A 20,138-nucleotide genomic window follows, 5' to 3' on the forward strand; every position below is an offset into this window, starting at 1 on the left:
AAATCCAATATGACAAAAAAAAAAAAAAAAATCTAGAGTAGAGTTTGGAATTTCAAAAATACAATGTTAAAAAAAAAGGAAGAAGAAACATAAAGAGAGAAAACAAACAAACAAAAACAATGTCACAAAAATTATAAAGAAAATACAGGTACAAATTTGATATCAAATACAAAAAAGCATAAATTAAAAATCTAGAGTAGAGTTTGGAATTTCAGATATACAATGTTATATAAAAGAAGAAGAGAATGAAACAGAAAAAAAAAAGTCACAGAAATTATAAAAAAAAAAAAAAACTGTAGGTACAAAATTGATAACATATACCAAAAAGCTAAAATTAAAAAACTAGAGTAGAGTTTGGAATTTCAAAAATACAATGTTAAAGAAAAGAAGAAGAAGAAGAAGAAAAAAAAAAACAAGGTCAAAAAATTATAAAATATATATATATGAAGTTTGCTGAAGAAGAAAAAAATAGGGTCTTTTTTTTTTTGCAAAGTAATAGGTTATAAAAGTGAAAATTAAAGGAACAATAGAGGACTTAAAAAATTTTTTTTAATTAAAAAAAAAAGAAAGAAAGAAAGAATGATCGTAAAAATAGTAAAAATATATCTAGGACTTTCTCTGGTTTTGTTGTATTGTGGGTTCAGTTCATTTTTGGCTAGTTCCTTGGTCCGACTTATATTTCTCAAGATCTATAGGCCCCTTCCTATGTAGTTTGTAGTAACCACGGGGTTTTAATCTATTGCTCGTAGCTTCCAAGGCTTTTCCCTCTGTTATAACTTCTTCTGTTTGCTGGTCTCTTCAGTGTCTGGCTTCTGCCCTGACACAAAGGGGACGGTGGGGGAAACTTTTTTTTTTTTCTTTTTAGGCTCACTTGTTCAGTCTTGCTGTGGGGAGGGAGGGACGGATGCTGCAAACAAATAACACTGGCGTGCGCTCGCAGTGCCTCAGCCACACTGGGTCTGCCCCCACTCACGGTGCGTGTAGCCTCCCTGCCCACACTGCTCGGGCTCTAGGTTGTTCCGCCAAGAACAATCCGAGGCCGGCCCTGGGCTGCATGTACCTCCCAGGTCCAAGCTGCTCAGGTTCAGGCACTCGGGTAGTCCTCAGAGGCGCAGACTCAGTTGGGCCTGCGTTTTGTGCTCTTCCCAGGTCCGAGCAGCTAAGGTGATGAGGTGTTTGGTGAACGCCAATGCTGCGACTTATCGCCTCCCCGCCTCTCGGTTATCTGGATGTAAAACCGGAGCACTTTCTCAGGCAGATGTTGACCGTCCAGACCCCCAAGAAGTTTTAGTTAGCAAAGAAGCCTGCTTACAGTTTTATAGATAATGTCTCTCTGGGGCTGCGATTGCCCCCTTCCGGCTCTGGCTGCCTGTCACCGGAGGGGGAAGGTCTGCAGCCGGCTATTTCTGTTCAGTCCTTTGTTCCGTGTGCGGGCCTGGCGGTGTCTTATGTTGGGGCTGGCTTTTCGCGTGGTAGATATCCCACAGTCTGGTTTGCTAGCCCAGATTATTTCGCTCAGATAGTGCTCAGGGTATTCAGGCCAGATTCTTACTCTAAGCGATGCAGCCGGCGCCGCGCCTCCCTGCCCAGCCCCGGCTTGCTAATGGCGTGTGCAGGCGTCTGCGCTGCTTCTCCGCTGGGGGAGTTACCGTAGGGCTCGCAATCTGCGAGTTTTAATTGTTTATTTTTTCTCCCTGTTATGTTGCCCTCTGTGCTTCCAAAGCTCGGCACAGATTCGGCAGTGAGAAGGTTTCCTGGTGTTTGGAAACTTCTCTCTTTTTAAGACTCCCTTCCCGGGACGGAACTCCATCCCTCCCTCTTTTGTCTCTTTGTCTTTTATATTTTTTCCTACCTCCTTTCGAAGAGTTGGGTTGCTTTTCTGGGTGCCTGATGTCCTCTGCTGGCATTCAGAAGTTGTTTTGTGGCATTTACTCGACGTTTAAATGCTCTTTTGATGAATTTGTGGGGGAGAAAGTGTTCTCCCCGTCCTACTCCTCCGCCATCTTGGCTCCTCCCCCTGTTTCTCTTCAATTTTAACAACTAGTGTATTGTTAACTTTTTTTGATTTTTATCATTTCCATAGGTAAGAAATGTCATCTCAGTGTTGTTTTAATTTGCATTTTTTTTACTATAGTGAAATTGAGGTTCATTTGTATGTATTATGGTCATTTGCCTTTCTTCTTTCTATGGGTTGTCTCTTTATCCTGTTTTTTTTTAGGGGGCAGGATTTTGGTCTTTTTCATCTTGATAGTTACATATGATTTATATGTCAGAGAGATGAGCTCTAATCTGGTATATGTTGCAAATATTATCTCATATTTTTGTTTTGATTTTGTTTATAATAGTTTCTTCATGAAAATATTCAAAAATTGTTACATAGTCAAAATTTTAATCTATTGACTGCTTTTGGGTTTTGAACAAAAGTCATAAATTCTTCTAATACTTAAAACTATGGTTTTAATGGTTTTAATATTAAAGAATTCTTTCATTTTCTATGATATTTCCTTTTCATAATATTATGTTGTCATTTCATGAAAGTAATAACTTCATGTATCTCTTAGAAGATATCAATTAGGAACTTAAGAAATTCTCTTTCCTTCTCTGAATTATCTGTTCATTTGGAATCAATTTTTCAGTGCATTTGTCTTTAACATCCTCTTTGAGGATGCATATTTTTTGTTGAAAATATGGTTAGTTTTATATTTAAAAAAGAGATCTTAAGAGTGATCTGGGAAGTTGAAAACTTAGACTGTCTTTTGGTTTGAGTGGTTGGAGCTCTAGCTTATTATAGTGTTAGAGGAGCTCCCTTTGTGTGAATGAAGAGGACTTTTGCTGGGGTTCTAACACACTCATCCTCAATAGCAGTTCTGACCAGGAGAATTTTTTTGCCTTTGATATATGCCAGAGTACCTGTGTTAAGGTTGTAATTTGTGAGTAAGCAGGCTACTATGGTGTATATGGATCTTAAATTACCTTTCTTGTTTTTTTTTCTTCACTTCTTACTTTTATACTTTATTATGTCTTTAATCTCTGAGTCCAGAAACTTTTCAGAGATTTTTCTCTCCTCATTTCCAATTTTCATACATGTTATAGTCTAGCTTCAATATCATGCTTATGTCTACCAGAACTTTGTTGAACTCTTTCATCCATTTAGTCATAATCTTATTTTCCTTTCTGTACGGGATTATAAACTTATTATTTTTTGACTAGTATTTTAATGGGTCTTTCTTAAGAAAGAAGAAAAACCAAATTTTAACCAGAAGTCTCTGTGTCCAATTCATAAGTCAGATCATGTAATTCTGGCATAGATTTTGGTCAAATTAATTCTACATTAGTTACAATTTAAGTTTTTCCTAATTTTTATGTTTTGTATAATACTGTGAAGAGTATCTTTTACATATATTTTGGGGCATATTTCCAAATATCTTGAGGATATTTCTTGAAGGTACATTTTAGATATAGAATTGCTGAATCAAAGAGCATTGTTTCTTATAGCTTTTGACACATTATCCATCAGAAATATTATACCAGTTTTATTCTCAGACACAGCAGGTAAAAGAGGCCCTTTTCTCAAACCTTACTGAATATGAGATTATCAGTCTGGTTAATTTTTTGCTAGTTTCAAAAGTAAAAGCAGTGTCCAATTCAAGAACTCTTGCATTGATTTTGGAAGTGATGGTGATTATTTGCTTTCACTTATGAAGTGTACAATTTGTGTCATGAATTATATCCCTGATGTTCACATCAGTTCTTTATGATGTGAAGTGAATTACATTTTGCAGGAGATGAATATGAGATTCAGAAATGTTAAGTTATTGTTTCAGGGTTGTGCAGCTACTAAACAACTTATCTAGTATTCAAATTGGTATCTGTTTATTACTATAGAGAGCTAAAGGTAGAATTTTGTGTGAAATAATAGTAAAGACATGTAAACGTTATGTTACTCTTTAAGCATAGTGATATTAATATTATTAATCAGATTAAATCAGTTGCTCAGTCGTGTCTGACTCTTTGTGACCCCATGAATCGCAGCACGCCAGGCCTCCCTGTCCATCACCAACTCCCGGAGTTCACTCAGACTCATGTCCATCGAGTCAGTGATGTCATCCACCCATCTCATCCTCTGTCGTCCCCTTCTCCTCCTGCCCCCAACCCCTCGCAACATCAGAGTCTTTTCCAATGAGTCAACTCTTCGCATGAAGCAGCCAAAGTACTGGAGTTTCAGCTTTAGCATCATTCCTTCCAAAGAGATCCCAGGGCTGATCTCCTTCAGAATGGACTGGTTGGATCTCCTTGCAGTCCAAGGGATTCTCAAGAGTCTTCTCCAACACCACAGTTCAAAAGCATCAATTCTTCGGTGCTCAGCCTTCTTCACAGTCCAACTCTCACATCCATACATGACCACAGGAAAAACCATAGCCTTGACTAGACGAACCTTTGTTGGCAAAGTAATGTCTCTGCTTTTGAATATGCTATCTAGGTTGGTCATAACTTTCCTTCCAAGGAGTAAGTGTCTTTTAATTTCATGGCTGCAGTCATCATCTGTAGTGATTTTGGAGCCCAGAAAAATAAAGTCTGACACTGTTTCCACTGTTTCCTCATCTATTTCCCATGAAGTGGTGGGACCAGATGCCATGATCTTTGTTTCCTGAATGTTGAGGTTTAAGCCAAGTTTTTCACTCTCCACTTTCACTTTCATCAAGAGGTTTTTTAGTTCCTCTTCACTTTCTGCCATAAGGGTGGTGTCATCTGCATATCTGAGGTTATTGATATTTCTCCCGGCAATCTTGATTCCAGCTTGTGTTTCTTCTAGTCCAGTGTTTCTCATGATGTACTCTGCATATAAGTTAAATAAGCAGGGTGACAATATACAGCCTTGACGTACTCCTTTCCTGATTTGGAACCAGTCTGTTGTTCCATGTCCAGTTCTAACTGTTGCTTCCTGACCTGCATACAAATTTCTCAAGACGCAGATCAGGTGTTCTGGTATTCCCATCTCTTGTCTACGGCCATACCACCCTGAACGTGCCCGATCTCGTCTGGTATTCCCATCTCTTTCAGAATTTTCCACAGAATTAATATTATTAATAGAGTGCCTGGTGTGCTGCGATTCATGGGGTCCCAAAGAGTCGGACACGACTGAGCGACTGATCTGATCTGATCAATATTTGGAAATAAATCCCCTATTTAGTGATGATGAAAGCTAAATGCTTTCCACCTTCTATTTAAGGAACAGGTTGGAGCAACTGTGATCATTGCACTCTGATATGACTTTCATGTCACTTCAAATACCAAGTATGTTATGGACTGCTTTGTACTATTGATACACTTCACTCACTACTGATAGAAAACACATTGATTTTGTTGGGTGAATGAATGAGATTTTGAATAGTTTATTAGTTATCTATTGCTGAGTGACAAATTCCTTCAAAAGTTGGCTTAAAACAATGACAAACTTTTTTTTCACAATTTCTGTGGGTTAGAAGTTTGGGAGTAGTTTTGCTAATTCTGGCCCAGAGAGAGATTTCAGTCAAGAAATTGGCTGTGGTTATACTTATCAGAAGACTTGACTGGGACTATAGAATCTGATTTCTAGGTGACTTACTCACATTGCTGGCAAGTTAGTCCTAGTTGCTGCTGCTGCTGCTGCTAAGTCGCTTCAGTCATGTCGACTCCGTGCAACCCCATAGATGGCAGTCTACCAGGCTCCCCCGTCCCTGGGAATCTCCAGGCAAGAACACTGGAGTGGGTTGCTATTTCCTTCTCCAATGCATGAAAGTGAAAAGTGAAAGTGAAGTTGCTCAGCTGTGTCCGACTCTTCAATTTCTCAGCTTGTGAACCTCCACAGAGGCTGCTGAGTATCATCCTGACTTGGCAGCTGGTTTGCTCCAGAACAAGTGATTCAAGAGGGAACAAGGCTGAAACAAAAATGTCTTTTATGAATCAGTTTTGGAAGTCACACTATCAGTTCCACAATATCCTATTGGCTATACAGTCATCATGGGAGAAGGCAATGGCAACCCACTCCAGTACTCTTGCCTGGAAATCCCATGGATGGAGGAGCCTGGTAGGCTGCAGTCCATGGGGTTGCTAAGAGTTGGACACGACTGAGCGACTTCACTTTCACTTTTCACTTTCATGCATTGGAGGAGGAAATGGCAACCCACTCCAGTGTTCTTGCCTGGAGAATCCCAGGGATGGTGGGGCCTGGTGGGCTGCCATCTATGGGGTTGCACAGAGTGGACACAACTGAAGCTACTTAGCAGCAGCAGTAGCAGCAGCATACAGGCATCATGGGAGGAACCTATACAAGGGCATGAATATCAGTAGACAATAATCATTGGACGTCATGTCAGAGGCTGGTTACCACACTTGGATATGTAATATCCAGGCAGACAGTGGATGCAGGAATCAGTACAACACTGAAGATATGCTGACCATAGTGGGTTGGAGTAAACAGAAGGATCCCGACTCACATAAAAACTGAATAACTTTCTCTATTTTATAGCAGTAAAAAATTATGGTTAGAATTCTTTTGTAAATGTTTGTCCAAAATGGTTGTCCTTCAATCTCAACATTTATATGATAAATGCTAGTATTTTTGCCTGGAAAATCCCATGGACAAGGAGCCTGGAAGGCTGCAGTCCATGGGGTCGCTGAGGGTCGGACACGACTGAGCGATTTCATTTTCACTTTCCTGCATTGGAGAAGGAAATGGCAAACCACTCCAGTGTTCTTGCCTGGAGAATCCCAGGGACGGAGGAGCCTGGTGGGCTGCCATCTATTGGGTCGCACAGAGTCGGACACGACTGAAATGACTTAGCAGCAGCAGTAATGTTACTTTTTGCACTAGACAATGAACTAGGCAAGTTTACTCAATTCTCACAATGTTGGCATTATTATTCAGATTTTACACAGGAAGAAACTGAGCCTAATTGAGATTAAGAGACAAGCCCAGGGCTATTTAACGCAGAAGTGGTAGAGTTGAATTTCATCACTGGCTCTTTTCCTCTCTTCTGTGTTGTCTCCCATTACATACAGTGTTTCATGGGCCGAAGTTCTAGGAGCATCAGATTTTCATGTTGGAGATAATAAAAGGCAGACCTGAGCCTTATTTCTGATCACATAGTGAGAACAAATACTTTGCAGCTGGTCCCCAACCTTCTAACCATCCTACTGGGGAAATTAAAGGGACTTTTTGAGGATATAGGTAGAAATTGGGTTTTAACCACAGAGTAACAGAATCTGTTTTTGAGAAAGAAGAAATTTTGATGTTTTCAGCATATCTTGACCTTCTTAGTAATAAAATTCAATTTTTATCCAGCCAGAAGGAGAAGATCACTGAGTTCTTCCTTTGCAGTAGTCTCTATTTTCTCTTTCCCAATAAAGGAGGAATATGGTTCTTCAGCAAGTCATCTGCATTTCTTAAGACAATTTTTAAAGACCAAAATTATTCTCAACAAACTAGTAGTATTTTATCTGGTTTAAAAGTCACTGCTTACTCACTGAAGACACATCTCTTAGGAGTAATAGTTACCTGCTTAACTTATGTGTAGTTGTCTAGAACTTCAGAATGCTAATTCAATTTGATGGACATAATGATGCATTTTAAACTACTATATACACTTTAGTGTCTCAGGATGTCAGGTTCAGTTGGGTCTAATTCACCTGGGATCAGCTTTTAGATTTATTTCAGAGTTGATCTTGGGTTTTAAGGAGTTCATAAGTGTGGCTATACCCTTCACTTAGGGTTAGTGAGGATGGTTGTGACCTGCTCAAGAGACTTTTGAAGAGACACAGTGTTGGACGTCTATAGGAAACTGGTTGTTCTAGCTGGATTATATCTTTTTTTCCCCAGCAATATTCTTTCAGTAATATTAAATCTTGTCTAACATTCCCTTTATCTGCATCGATATTATTACACTCATCTTTTCCTTTTTTTTACATTTCAATTTTTTTTCTATAAAAGGAGTGGGTTTTGTACAATGGAAGGTTAAATGCTTTATAGACAAGAATAAAAGCTGCACTGCTGCTACTGCTATGTCACTTCAGTCATGTCCGACTCTGTGTGACCCCATAGACAGCAGCCACCAGGCTCCCCCGTCCCTGGGATTCTCCAGGCAAGAACACTGGAGTGGGTTGCCATTTCCTTCTCCAATGCATGAAAGTGAAAAGTGAAAGTCAAGTCGCTCAGTCGTGTCCGACTCTTTGTGACCCCATGGACTGCAGTCTACCAGGCTCCTCCTCCATGGGATTTTCCAGGCAAAGTACTGGAGTGGGGGCTATTGCCTTCTCCAAAAGCTGCACTAGAACCAACTTATTCATTATGGTCTTCTTCCTCCTCCTCATCCTCTTACCTTCCTCCTCTTCCTTTTTTTCTTGCTTTCTTCAGCCTTGATGACTTCCTTTTTTTTTTTTTTTTTTTTTTGCTGCATCTGGCTTCCTTATAGCTTGCTATGCAGTAATATCCTTTTTGTACTTTTCCTTCAGCTTAGTAGCCTTCTTCTCATAAGGCTGCTTGTCATCTGTAGCAGTGTTATTCCACATCACTCCCAGTTTCTTTGCAACATCACCAGTGAAGAGGCTAGGATGTCCACCTTTGATTTTGGGGCAATATTAAGCACAAAATTAGAAAAAGGCCAAAGAAGCCTCTTGAGTGCATTGGGATACTTGAACTTCTTTCTTGAAACTTGTATCCCTTTTAGAATGGATGTAAGTTTTAATTTCTCTTTCATAACAGGCCTTGTCAGCCTTTGCCATGTCTTCAAATTTTCCTTTCTCTTCAGCAGACGTGATCTTCCACTTCTCTGAGCACTTCTTAGAAAACTCTGAGAAGCTGACTGAGGCATCTGGGTGCTTCTTCTTGTGCTCCTCCTGGAAAGTTTGCACAAAGAATGCATATGATGACATTTGCCTCTCAGCTTCTTAGGATCTCCTTTGCCCATGTTTAGTTATTTTTCCTCTTAGAGACACAGAGTTGCCCCGTGCCCTCCCCTCTTGTCTGAGATAGTTTTCCCTCTCCACTGGGTCTTAGGGGAATGAAAGTGCTGTAGACTGAATGATTGTGTCCCCCCAAAATTCATATGTTGAAATCTTCTCTCCAGTGTGATAGTATTTGGAGGAGAGGATTTTGGGAGGCGATTGGATCATGAAGACTGAGCTCTTATGAACGGAATTAATGCCCTTATAAAAGATTCTCCCAAGAGCTCCCTAGCTTCTTCCACCATATAAGGACACTGTAAGAGGATGGCCATCTGTGAACCAGGAATCAGGCTCTCCTCAGACCTTGAATCTAGCAGTGTCTTGATCTTGGACTTTCTAATCTCCAGAACTGTGAGGCATTGAAGCTACCCAGTCTATGGTAATTTTGCTAGAGTAGCCCCAGTGGTCTAAGACAGGGAGTCATATCTGACTCACTTTTGATTATAATGTCCCAAGTCTCTGTAAACTCCCATCTACCCAGAGAGAAAGAATCTGCACTAGTTTTCTTTGAAATGGGGAGATTAGTTTTTAGTCTGGTATAGGCCCCTTATTTTGACATCTGTCTTTTCTGACCACATTACCTATGTTTGTACCCTGATTATTCTTTATTATAGCTTCCTGTTTCTTTCCTTTAAATTATCTATTCCAGTCTGTAATTATATTATTTGGTGGTTTATATATTTATTATCCATTTTCTCCACTAAAATGAAGGCTGTATCAGTGTGGCTGCATTATCTGCCTTTGCTTACCACTCTTCTCCAGCACCCTCCTGGTGGCTGGAGACGTGAACAGAAGCCCCCAGTAGTTACTTGTTCAATAAATACATGAGCATTTACTAGATACTCAAAGTTAGCCTAACAGACGATGTTGATACTCTTCCCATAACTCCTTGCCATCGCCACTGTAGGGCATACCAGCTCTCTTCAATTGCACTTCATAGCACTTAATTACCTGAGGGTTTTTTTTTTTTTTTTTTTTTTACTTTAGCCACGAGATCGTGCTTTTCACCTACCCAGCAGAATAGAATTTCTGTACCCTTGAACGCAGCCCTCAACTACAGACAGATTGAAGTGTATAGACACCCTAGCTCCTTTGTTCCTTGGGTGGGATAACTCAAGCATTTTCACACTGGCTCCCAGAATTGCTGAAGTAAAATTAAGCTTCAATCACTGAGTGTACCTCTAGTTGCTCTTCATTCCTTCTTTGCTTCACATCCCAACTCACTTACTGTTTTCTTCTTACTTCCCCAAGAAACCACTTGCACTTAAAACATTGCCTCGAGTCTGTTTCTGGGCAACCCAACCAAGACAGATAGGAAACAAAAGTTTACAAAAGCTCTCCAAGTGTTCTGAACTCTATTTCTAAATGAGGGAGCTTGCAGTCTATTTTGAAATGAAAGTTAGTTGGAAAAAGATAATTTCCTTTCCTAAAGCATGTATTGTCTTTTGATTACCTTGTATACCAAAAGTATGGTTATTTGAAGCATTATTTTACTAAATTGCTTTTCTGAGTTTCCAACTTTAGTTTTTAACATGTATTGATGTACTTCCAGACCACTATCTGGCAATTGGAAGAATGCATTTTGTGAGTCACTGTGCAGAAATGCGGCTAGCAATTTAATGGTCATTGATAGCACATTTACTATTTGAAAAACAATGAAGTCCTTATAGAGGAAACAGCGTTGAACAGGATATTTTTCTCCATCCCAAAAGAGCTCACAGTCCAGTAGTAGAGAAAAGTATATGTACATTAAAGTGGAGTTCAGCACTTCTCCAACTAAAAGAAGTGTTCTGTGGAGTTCCAAAGTAGATCAGCCTTCCGGTGAGGAACTTTGCAAGATGAGGCTTGAAGGATATGTAATTCTGTAGAGGAAACATTGTTGACACAGGCAATAGATTGGAAAATACAAAGTATGGTGAGAGGGCACCTCTTACTCTGATTTCAGAGAATAAGAAACAGTGGTAGATAAGGCTGAAAGGCAGAAATAAATCTTTCTGAAACACTTTATATTAAGAAGATGAAAAGACCATAAAAGCTGGGACAAAATGTACTAATCACAGAGTGGGTCTGGTACTACTCCACTCATAGGGAAATCCTCAGCTGGTTCGCTTATAGAGAAATATTGCCAAGGTATCACCCATTCCAAAACAAGTTCTCTGTCCTCTGACCAGGGGAGCTTATACTTGTCTAGATCAGGAGCCTGCAAACTTTTTCTGTAAAGGACTAGACTGTAAATATTTTAGGCTTTGTGGGCCATATGGTTTCTTTTGCTATTATTCAATTCTGCTATTGTAGTGTAAAATCAACCATATATAGTATGTATATGAATGAGTGTCTATGAATAAAACTTTATTTACAAAGCACAGGTTGGATTTGGATTTGGCCCACAGGTTGTATTTGGCTGGATTTGGCCCACAGGTTGTATTTCTCTTACTCTCTGATAGACTAATTCTAGTCAAGCTGCTGCTGCTACTAAGTCGCATCAGTCATGTCCGACTCTGTGCGACCCCATAGATGGCAGCCTACCAGGCTCTGCTGTCCTTGGGATTCTCCAGGCAAGAACACTGGAGTGGGTTGCCATTTCCTTCTCCAATGCATGAAGCGAAAAGTGAAAGTGAAGTTGCTCAGTGGTGTCTGACTCAGCGACCCCATGGACTGCAGCCTACCAGGCTCCTCCATCCATAGGATTCTCCAGGCAAGAGTACTGGAGTGGGTTGCTATTGCCTTCTCTGCTAGTCAAGCTAAAATGTCCTAAATGACTTGTTCTTTTTTGTTAGGTAATATTTGCTTTAAACCCTTGTTTTAACACAAAGAAAGTACACATGTATACCTGTGATGGATTCATTTTGATATTTGGCAAAACTAATACAATTATGTAAAGTTTAAAAATAAAATAAAATTAAAAAAAAAAAAACTAAAAAAAAAAAAAAGAAAGTAGCAGAGCTAGAGAACAATATTAGGGGTGGGAAGATAGAATTTCTGGTGCCCATCCAAAGGTACTGGATAGATAACTGCTTACACAAAGATCGGGTCAAATACCCAGTCCCATGTGTCTGGGACTCAATCTCAGAACGGAGATCTAGGACTATAATGAAAAAATGAGGCTAATACTGGAGTGGGTAGCCATTCCCTTCTCCAGAGAATCTTCCCAACCCAGGGATTGAACCCAGGTCTCCTGCATTTCAGGCAGATTCTTTACTGTCTGAGCACCACGGAAGCCCTGAGAATGAACAAGGCTAATGTTGTGTGAGCCAATTTAGCTATACACTGACAGCATAGTGAGATTATTGTGGGTTAGGATTGGGAAGTACATTAGTTTACTAGGGCTCCACTAACAAAGTACCACAAACTTTGTGACTTAAACAACATAAGTTTATTTCTTATAGTCCTGGAAGCTGGAAGTGTGAGTCAAGATGTTGGCAGGGTTAGTTTCTTTGGAAACTTCTCTGCTTGGCTTTTAGGAAGCTGTCTTTCCCTGCTATGTTTTCCCAAGTTCTTTCTCTGTGTGTCTATGTCCTAATTTCTTCTTCTTATAAAACTACCAGTCATACTGGCTTAGGGCCCATGCTAATGACCTCATTTTAACTTAATTGCTTATTTAAAGATTATGTCTAAATACAGTCACATTGTGAGGACTGGGGGTTAGGACTTCAACATATGAATTGGGGGAGGGGGCACAATTCAGCTCATATTCAGGCAACAGAGAGGGATAAGGTTTATATGTATGTTTATGGATTTACATACATATGCTGTTAAGTCACGTCAGTTGTGTCTGACTCTTCGCGACCCCATGGACTGCAGCCTACCAGAGGTGAGGTCAAGTTCATCCAATTTCTTGATGTGAAGGAATGTGGTTTCATTGAGCAAAGAATGGGAGAAGGAAGGATCAAGGTAGGCTGGGCACAAGGAAAAAGAAAAACAGAAAAGAGGCTGAAAGTAGTGGTAGAAGAAAGAAAAGATAGATTAGGAGAAAGAATAGAGGACTTCTGCTTCATTGACTACACTAAAGCCTTTGACTGTGTGGATCACAACAAACTGTGGAAAATATTTAAAGAGATGTGAATACCAGACCACCTTACCTACATTCTGAGAAATCTGTATGCAGGTTAAGAAGCAACACTTAGAACCAGACATGGAACAACAGACTAGTTCCAAATTGGGAAAAGAGTTCATCAAGGCTGTATATTGTCACCTTGCTTATTTAACTTATATGCAGAGTACATCATGTGAAATGCTGGACTGGATGAAGCACAAGCTTGAATCAATGACTGCAGGGGGAAATATCAATAACCTCAGATATGCAGATGACACCACCCTTATGACAGAAAGTGAAGAGGAACTAAAGAGTGTCTTGATGAAAGTGAAAGAGGAGAGTGAAAAAGTTGGCTTAAAGCTCAACATTCAGAAAACTAAGATCATGGCATCTCGTCCCATCACCTCATGGCAAATAAATGGGGGAAACAGAGGAAACAGTGATAGATTTTTTTTTCTTGGCCTCCAAAATCACTGCAGATGGTTACTGCAGCCATTAAATTAAAATATGCTTGCTCCTTGGAAGAAAATCTATGACAAATCTAGACTGCATGTTAAAAACCAGAGACATTACTTTACCAGCAAAGGTCCATATAGTCTAAGCTATGGTTTTTCCAGTAGTCAGGTATGGATGTGAGAGTTGAATTATAAAGAAAACCTAGTGCCGAAGAATTGATGCTTCTGAACTGTGGTGTTGGAGAAGACTCTTGAAAGTCCCTTGGACTGCAAGGAGATCCAACCAGACCATTCTAAAGGAGATCAGTCCTGAATATTTATTGGAAGGACTGATGCTGAAGCTGAAAATCCAATTCTGTGGCCCCCTGATGCGAAGAACTGACTCATTGGAAAAGACCCTGATTCTGGGAAAGATTGAAAGCAGGAGGAGAAGGGGCCAACAGCAAATGAGATGGCTGGATGGCATCACTGACTCAATGGACATGAGTTTGAGCAAGCTCTGGGAGTTGGTGATGGACAGGAAGCCTGGTGTGCTGCAGCCCATGTGGTTGCAAAGAGTTGGACATGACTGAGCAACTGAACTGAACTGTAAGAGAGAAAGCAATGATGACCGGATAACAGTGATTAACAAAAGGCGTGGTCATGACAAGCAAAAATCAGGGTGGTTAAATACTTGAAAAGCAGTGATCCCACAGGCCTGAAGAATATCTATTCATATGTATTTTACCCAAGACAAGCGCCAAGCATGCTCTAGTAAAGCAACATTACATGTACATTTAGGTAGAGGCAAGCTGGTGTATTTTTTGAATGTAGGACAAACACGCTGATGATGGCATACAATAGTGATGTCATGTATTACATGTCCTCCTGTGTCCCACATTGACATAATGGAAACTTCTTTACTATGAATACTAAAAGATTCATTATCAAATAATGGTGAAATGAGATTTTTACTGTAAATAAACAGTGTGTAGTACCAGGTTCTGCATTGGGACCAAGGAGATAAGATATGACATCTCTCCAGAAGGAGTTCATGTTGCTATTCAATGTATATTTTTAGATATCTATATAATTTCAGCATTAAGGAAATCTTTTCTTTTTCCATGCTTCATTTGTGTGGACATTCATTCCTATCCAGAAACCTCAGTAATTGGCATGAAAAGAAGGATTTTGTTATAAGTTCGGTTGAAAGATGAAAACTTTATCTCGGTGGTATTCAAAGTATTTGAGCATGGAAGTTTACTAGCTAGCTTGAAATTTAAAGTCTTGTTTCTGTGCTTACACTGGAAACATTAAGTTCACAAATTTGCCATTTTACTTGATTCTGCCAGTTTGTGATTAAAAACTCATAATGTAAAATGCACAGTGGAGTTTAAAAGAACTATAAAATATGGTTGTTTAGAGAACTTAGTGATTTTGCCTGGAGAATCCCAGGGACGGGGGAGCCTGGTGGGCTGCTGTCTATGGGGTCGCACAGAGTCAGACACGACTGAAGTGACTTAGCAGCAGCAGCAGCAGTGGTACAATAAGTATATTCCTGGGCTGGAAAGCAAAAGAGCTTATGCTAATGCTGACCCTTGCACTGGGGTTTTGTGCTTTGGAAAACATCCCTTTTTCTCTAAGCTTTTCATTCCTTCTGCTCTTACCTTATATCTATTTTAAAAAATTCCAGACCTTCAGAAAAATATAACAAACATTTATATATCCCTGTAGGTTTACCAGCAGATAACATTTTGTCCCATTTGTTCAATTTATCTATCTACATATGTGTTTATGTGTGTTTAAATTTTTTTTCTCAACTGTTTGAAAGTAAGTTGTGGATATAACATGCTTAAATATGCTGTCATTTCTTACCTACAAAGACATTCTCTTTCATAATTTCATAACCACCTACTTTATTTGTCAAGATATTTAACACTGATACAGAAATATTATCTATACTCACTTTCCTAGGTGTTCCAAATATGTCCTTTGAGTTTTTTTCCCTTTCAATATAGAATCTCAACAAACAAAATGCGTTGCATTTAGTGTCATGTTTCTTTTATTTCTTTTAATTTATTTTATAATATTGATAATTTTTAAGAGTCTAAGCCAATAATTTTGTGGACAGTATCAGTTTGAAATTATTCTGATTATTTTTGAATACTAAATTTCAGCTAATAATTTTGCAGGCAAGATTATTACATAGATGATATTATATACCTTTTATTGCATCCCATTAGAAGGCACATGTTATTATCTCATTGTTTGTGTTATTATGACCAAATAATAACACAATTATTTGTGGTGTCCTCTAGATTTCTCCACTGTAGAGGTATAGTTTTTCCTTTTTAATTAATAGGTAATATTCCAGCAATCTTGATTCCAGCTTTTGCTTCTTCCAGCCCAGTTTCTCATGATATACTATGCATGTAAGTTAAATAAGCAGGGTGACAATATACAGCCTTGACGTATTCCTTTTCCTATTTGGAACCAGTCTGTTGTTCCATGTCCAGTTCTGTCTTGCTTCCTGACCTGCATACAGATTTCTCAAGAGGCAGGTCAGGTGGTCTGGTATTCCCATCTCTTGAAGAATTTTGCACAGTTTATTGTGATCCATACAGTCAAAGGCTTTGGCATAGTCAATAAAGCAGAAATAGATGTTTCTCTGGAACTCTCTTGCTTTTTCGATGATCCAGTGGATGTTGGCAATTTGATCTCTGGTTTGTCTGCCTTTTCTAAAACCAGCATGAACATCTGGAAGTTCACAGTTCACATATTACTGAAGCCTGGCTTGGAGAATTTTGAGCATTACTTTACTAACGTGTGAGATGAGTGAAATTGTGCATTAGTTTGAGCATTCTTTGGCATTGCCTTTCTTTGGGATTGGAATGAAAACTGACCTTTTCCAGTCCTGTGGCCACTGCTGAGTTTTCCAAATTTGCTGGCATATTGAGTGCAGCACTTTCACAACATCATCTTTCAGGATTTGAAAGAGCTCAACTGGAATTCCATCACCTCCACTAGCTTTGTTCGTAGTGATGCTCTCTAAGGCCCACTTGACTTCACATTCCAGGATGACACCACCCTTATGGAAGAAAGTGAAGAGGAACTAAAAAGCCTCTTGATGAAAGTGAAAGAGGAGAGTGAAAAAGTTGGCTTAAAGCTCAACATTCAGAAAACTAAGATCATGGCATCTGGTCCCATCACTTCATGGGAAATAGATGGGGAAACAGTGGAAACAGTGGCAGACTTTATTTTTGGGGGCTCCAAAATCACTGCAGATGGTGATTGCAGCCATGAAATTAAAAGATGCGTACTCCTTGGAAGGAAAGTTATGACCAAACTTCAGTTCAGTTCAGTCCCTCAGTCGTGTCCGACTCTTTTCGACCCCATGAATCGCAGCACACCAGGCCTCCCTGTCCATCACCAACTCCCAGAGTTCACTCAAACTCACGTCCATCGAGTCAGTGATGCCATCCAGACATCTCATCCTCTGTGGTCCCCTTTTCCTCCTGCCCCCAATCCCTCCCAGCATCAGAGTCTTTTCCAATGAGCCAACTCTTTGCATGAGGTGGCCAAAGTATTGGAGTTTCAGCTTTAGCATCATTCCTTCCAAAGAGATCCCAGGGCTGATCTCCTTTAGAATGGTTGGTTGGAACTCCTTGCAGTCCAAGGGACTCTCAAGAGTCTTCTCCAACACCACAGTTCAAAAGCATCAATTCTTCGGTGCTCAGCTTTCTTCACAGTCCAACTCTCACATCCATACATGACCACTAGAAAAATCATAGCCTTGACTAGACGGACCTTCGTTGGCAAAGTAATGTCTCTGCTTTTGAATATGTTATCTAGGTTGGTCATAACTTTCCTTCCAAGGAGTAAGCGTCTTTTAATTTCATGGCTGCAGTCACCATCTGCCGTGATTTTGGAGCTCAGAAAAATAAAGTCTGACACTGTTTCCACTGTTACCCCATCTGTTTCTCATGAAGTGTTGGGACCAGATGCCGTGACCTTAGTTTTCTGAATATTGAGCTTTAAGCCAACTTTTTCACTCTCCTCTTTCACTTTCATCAAGAGGCTTTTTAGTTCCTCTTCACTTTCTGCCATAAGGGTGGTGTCATCTGCATATCTGAGGTTATTGATATTTCTCCTGGCAATCTTGATTCCAGCTTGCGTTTCTTCCAGCCCAGCATTTCTCATGATGTACTCTGCATAGAAGTTAAATAAGCAGGGTGACAATATACAGCCTTGACGCTAGATAGCATACTCAAAAGCAGAGACATTACTTTACCAACAAAGGTCCATCTAGTCAAGGCTATGGTTTTTCCAGTGGTCATGTATGGATGTGAGAGTTGGACTGTGAAGAAAGCTGAGCACCAAAATTGATGCTTTTGAACTGTGGTGTTGGAAAAGACTCTTGAGAGTCCCTTGGACTTCAAGGAGATCAACCAGTCCATTCTAAAGGAGATCAGTCCTGGGTTTTCTTTGCAGGGACTGATGCTAAAGCTGAAACTCCAATACTTTGGCCACCTCATGGGAAGAGTTGAGTCATTGGAAAAGACTCTGATGCTGGGAGGGATTGGGGACAGGAGGAGAAGGGGATGGCAGAGGATGAGATGTCTGGATGGCATCACCGACTCAATGGACCTGAGAGTGAGTGAACTCCGGGAATTGGTGATTGACAGGGAGGCCTGGGGTGCTGCAATTCATGAAGTCACAAACAGTCGGGCATGACTGAGCAACTGAACTGAACTGAACTGATATGGGTAGTTTTTTTGAGACCATGTCTTTTATTTTCCAACAAAATTCACCCAATGGTTTTGCTCTCCATGAATGATCTTTACTTGATTCAATATTAAACTGATGTTCTACCCATGATTGTAAATGGAATAATTAAATATTCAACTTTTACTATTGAATTGTCTGTTTCTTCCTTCTGATCTGTCAATAGCATATTTTATTTACCATTTTTTTCATTAGTTTATTGGGTGTGAGATGATCTTTCATTGTGCTTTTGATTTGCATTTCCTTAGTCAAGAGATATTAAGCATCTTTTTGTGTGCTAATATATCGTTTTTGGAGAAATGTTTATTCAAGTCTTTTGTCCACTTTTGCATTGGTGTGTTTTTTTTGTTGTTGCCGAATTGTAAGAGCGGTTTATAAACTGGATATTAACCCCTCATCAGATATAGATTTACAAATATTTTTTCCTTTCCATGAGTTACCTTTTCACTTCATTGATTGTGTACTTTGATGCATAGCAGTTTTAAATTTTGATGTAGTTCAGTTTACTGCTTTTTCTTTTTTTACCTTTGCTTTTGGTGTCACAACCAGGAAATCATTGCCAAATCCAACGTCATGAAGTTTTTCCCCTGTGTTTTATTCTAAGAGTTTTATGCTTCTAGGTCTTATATTTAAAACTTTTCATTTTGAATTGTTTGATATATTGTGTAAGATAAAGATTCAATTTCACTCTTTTGCATGTGGATATCCAGTGTTCCCAATAACATTTATTGAAAGACTGTCCTTTTCCTATTGAATGGTCTTGGTACCCTTATCAAAAATCATTTGACCATATTTGTGGAGGTCTTTCTGTTTTATTCCATTGTTTTATATGCCTGTCTTTATGGCATTACCACCCTGTTTTGATTACTACAGCTTTGTGATAAGTGTTGAAATCAGGAAGCATGAAACTTTTAACTTTTTTCTTTATTAAGATTATTTTGGCTATTTGAGATCTCTTGAGATTTCACATAAATTTTAGGATGGATTTTCTATTTCTGCAAAAAAACCAAAAACAAAACACAGACCAAACACTGGGATTTTGATTGCTAAATCTGTATATAGCTTTGGGTAGTATTACTTTTTTTTTTTTTTTTTTTGGACACACACTACGCAGCTTGTGGAATCTTAGCTCCTGGACCAAGGATTGAATCCAGGTCCTTGGCAGTGAAAGCGCAGTCTTAACCACTGGACTGCTAGGAAATTCTCAGTGTTGACATCTTAACAAGGTTAAATCTTATAATCCATGAGCATGGGTTGTCTATTTATTTGTGTATTCTTTATTTTCTTTCAGCAGTGTTTTGTAGTTTTCAATACAAATCTTTCACCTCCGTGGTCAGATTTATTCCTAAATTTATCCTTATTGATGGTATTGTAAATAAAATTGTTTTCTTAATTTTCTTTTTGGATGTTTCATTGCTTATTTATTTATTATGATTTTTTAATTGAAGTATAATTGACTTAGTATATTAATTTTAAGTATGCAAAATAGTGATTTGGTAATTTTATACATTGCAAAATGATCCCCACTGGATGATTCATTGTTATTGTATAGAAACACAACTGATTCTTTTTGTGTCGATTTTATATCCTGCAGCTTTACTGAATTTATTTATTCTGACAGGCTTTTTTCTTTTTTGTGGGGAGCACTTAGGTTTTTCTACATCCAAGATCATGTTATCCATGACCAGTAATAATTTTAGTTTTTCCTTTCCAAATTAGATGTAAAAGCAGGCATTCTTGTCATCTCATAGAAAAAACTTTCAGTCTTTCGCCACTGAGTGTGATGTTAGCTATGGGATTTTCTTACATAGCCTTTATTGTGTTGAGTTAGTTAACTCCTGTTCCTTGTTTATTGAATGTTTTTATTATGAAGCTTTGTTCATTTTTCTTCTTGTTTTTTTCTT

The 20,138-nt window shown here is 39.0% G+C and overlaps 1 pseudogene; it reads right to left on the reverse strand.

The window, feature by feature from the left end:
* Positions 1-8,317: 8,317 nt before the first annotated feature.
* LOC113888808 lies at positions 8,318-8,945 on the reverse strand (annotated as a pseudogene).
* Between the last annotated feature and the right edge of the window lie 11,193 nt (positions 8,946-20,138).

This window comes from Bos indicus x Bos taurus, unplaced genomic scaffold (assembly GCF_003369695.1).
Source record: "Bos indicus x Bos taurus breed Angus x Brahman F1 hybrid unplaced genomic scaffold, Bos_hybrid_MaternalHap_v2.0 tig00002064_arrow_arrow_obj, whole genome shotgun sequence".
Lineage (NCBI taxonomy): Eukaryota > Metazoa > Chordata > Mammalia > Artiodactyla > Bovidae > Bos > Bos indicus x Bos taurus.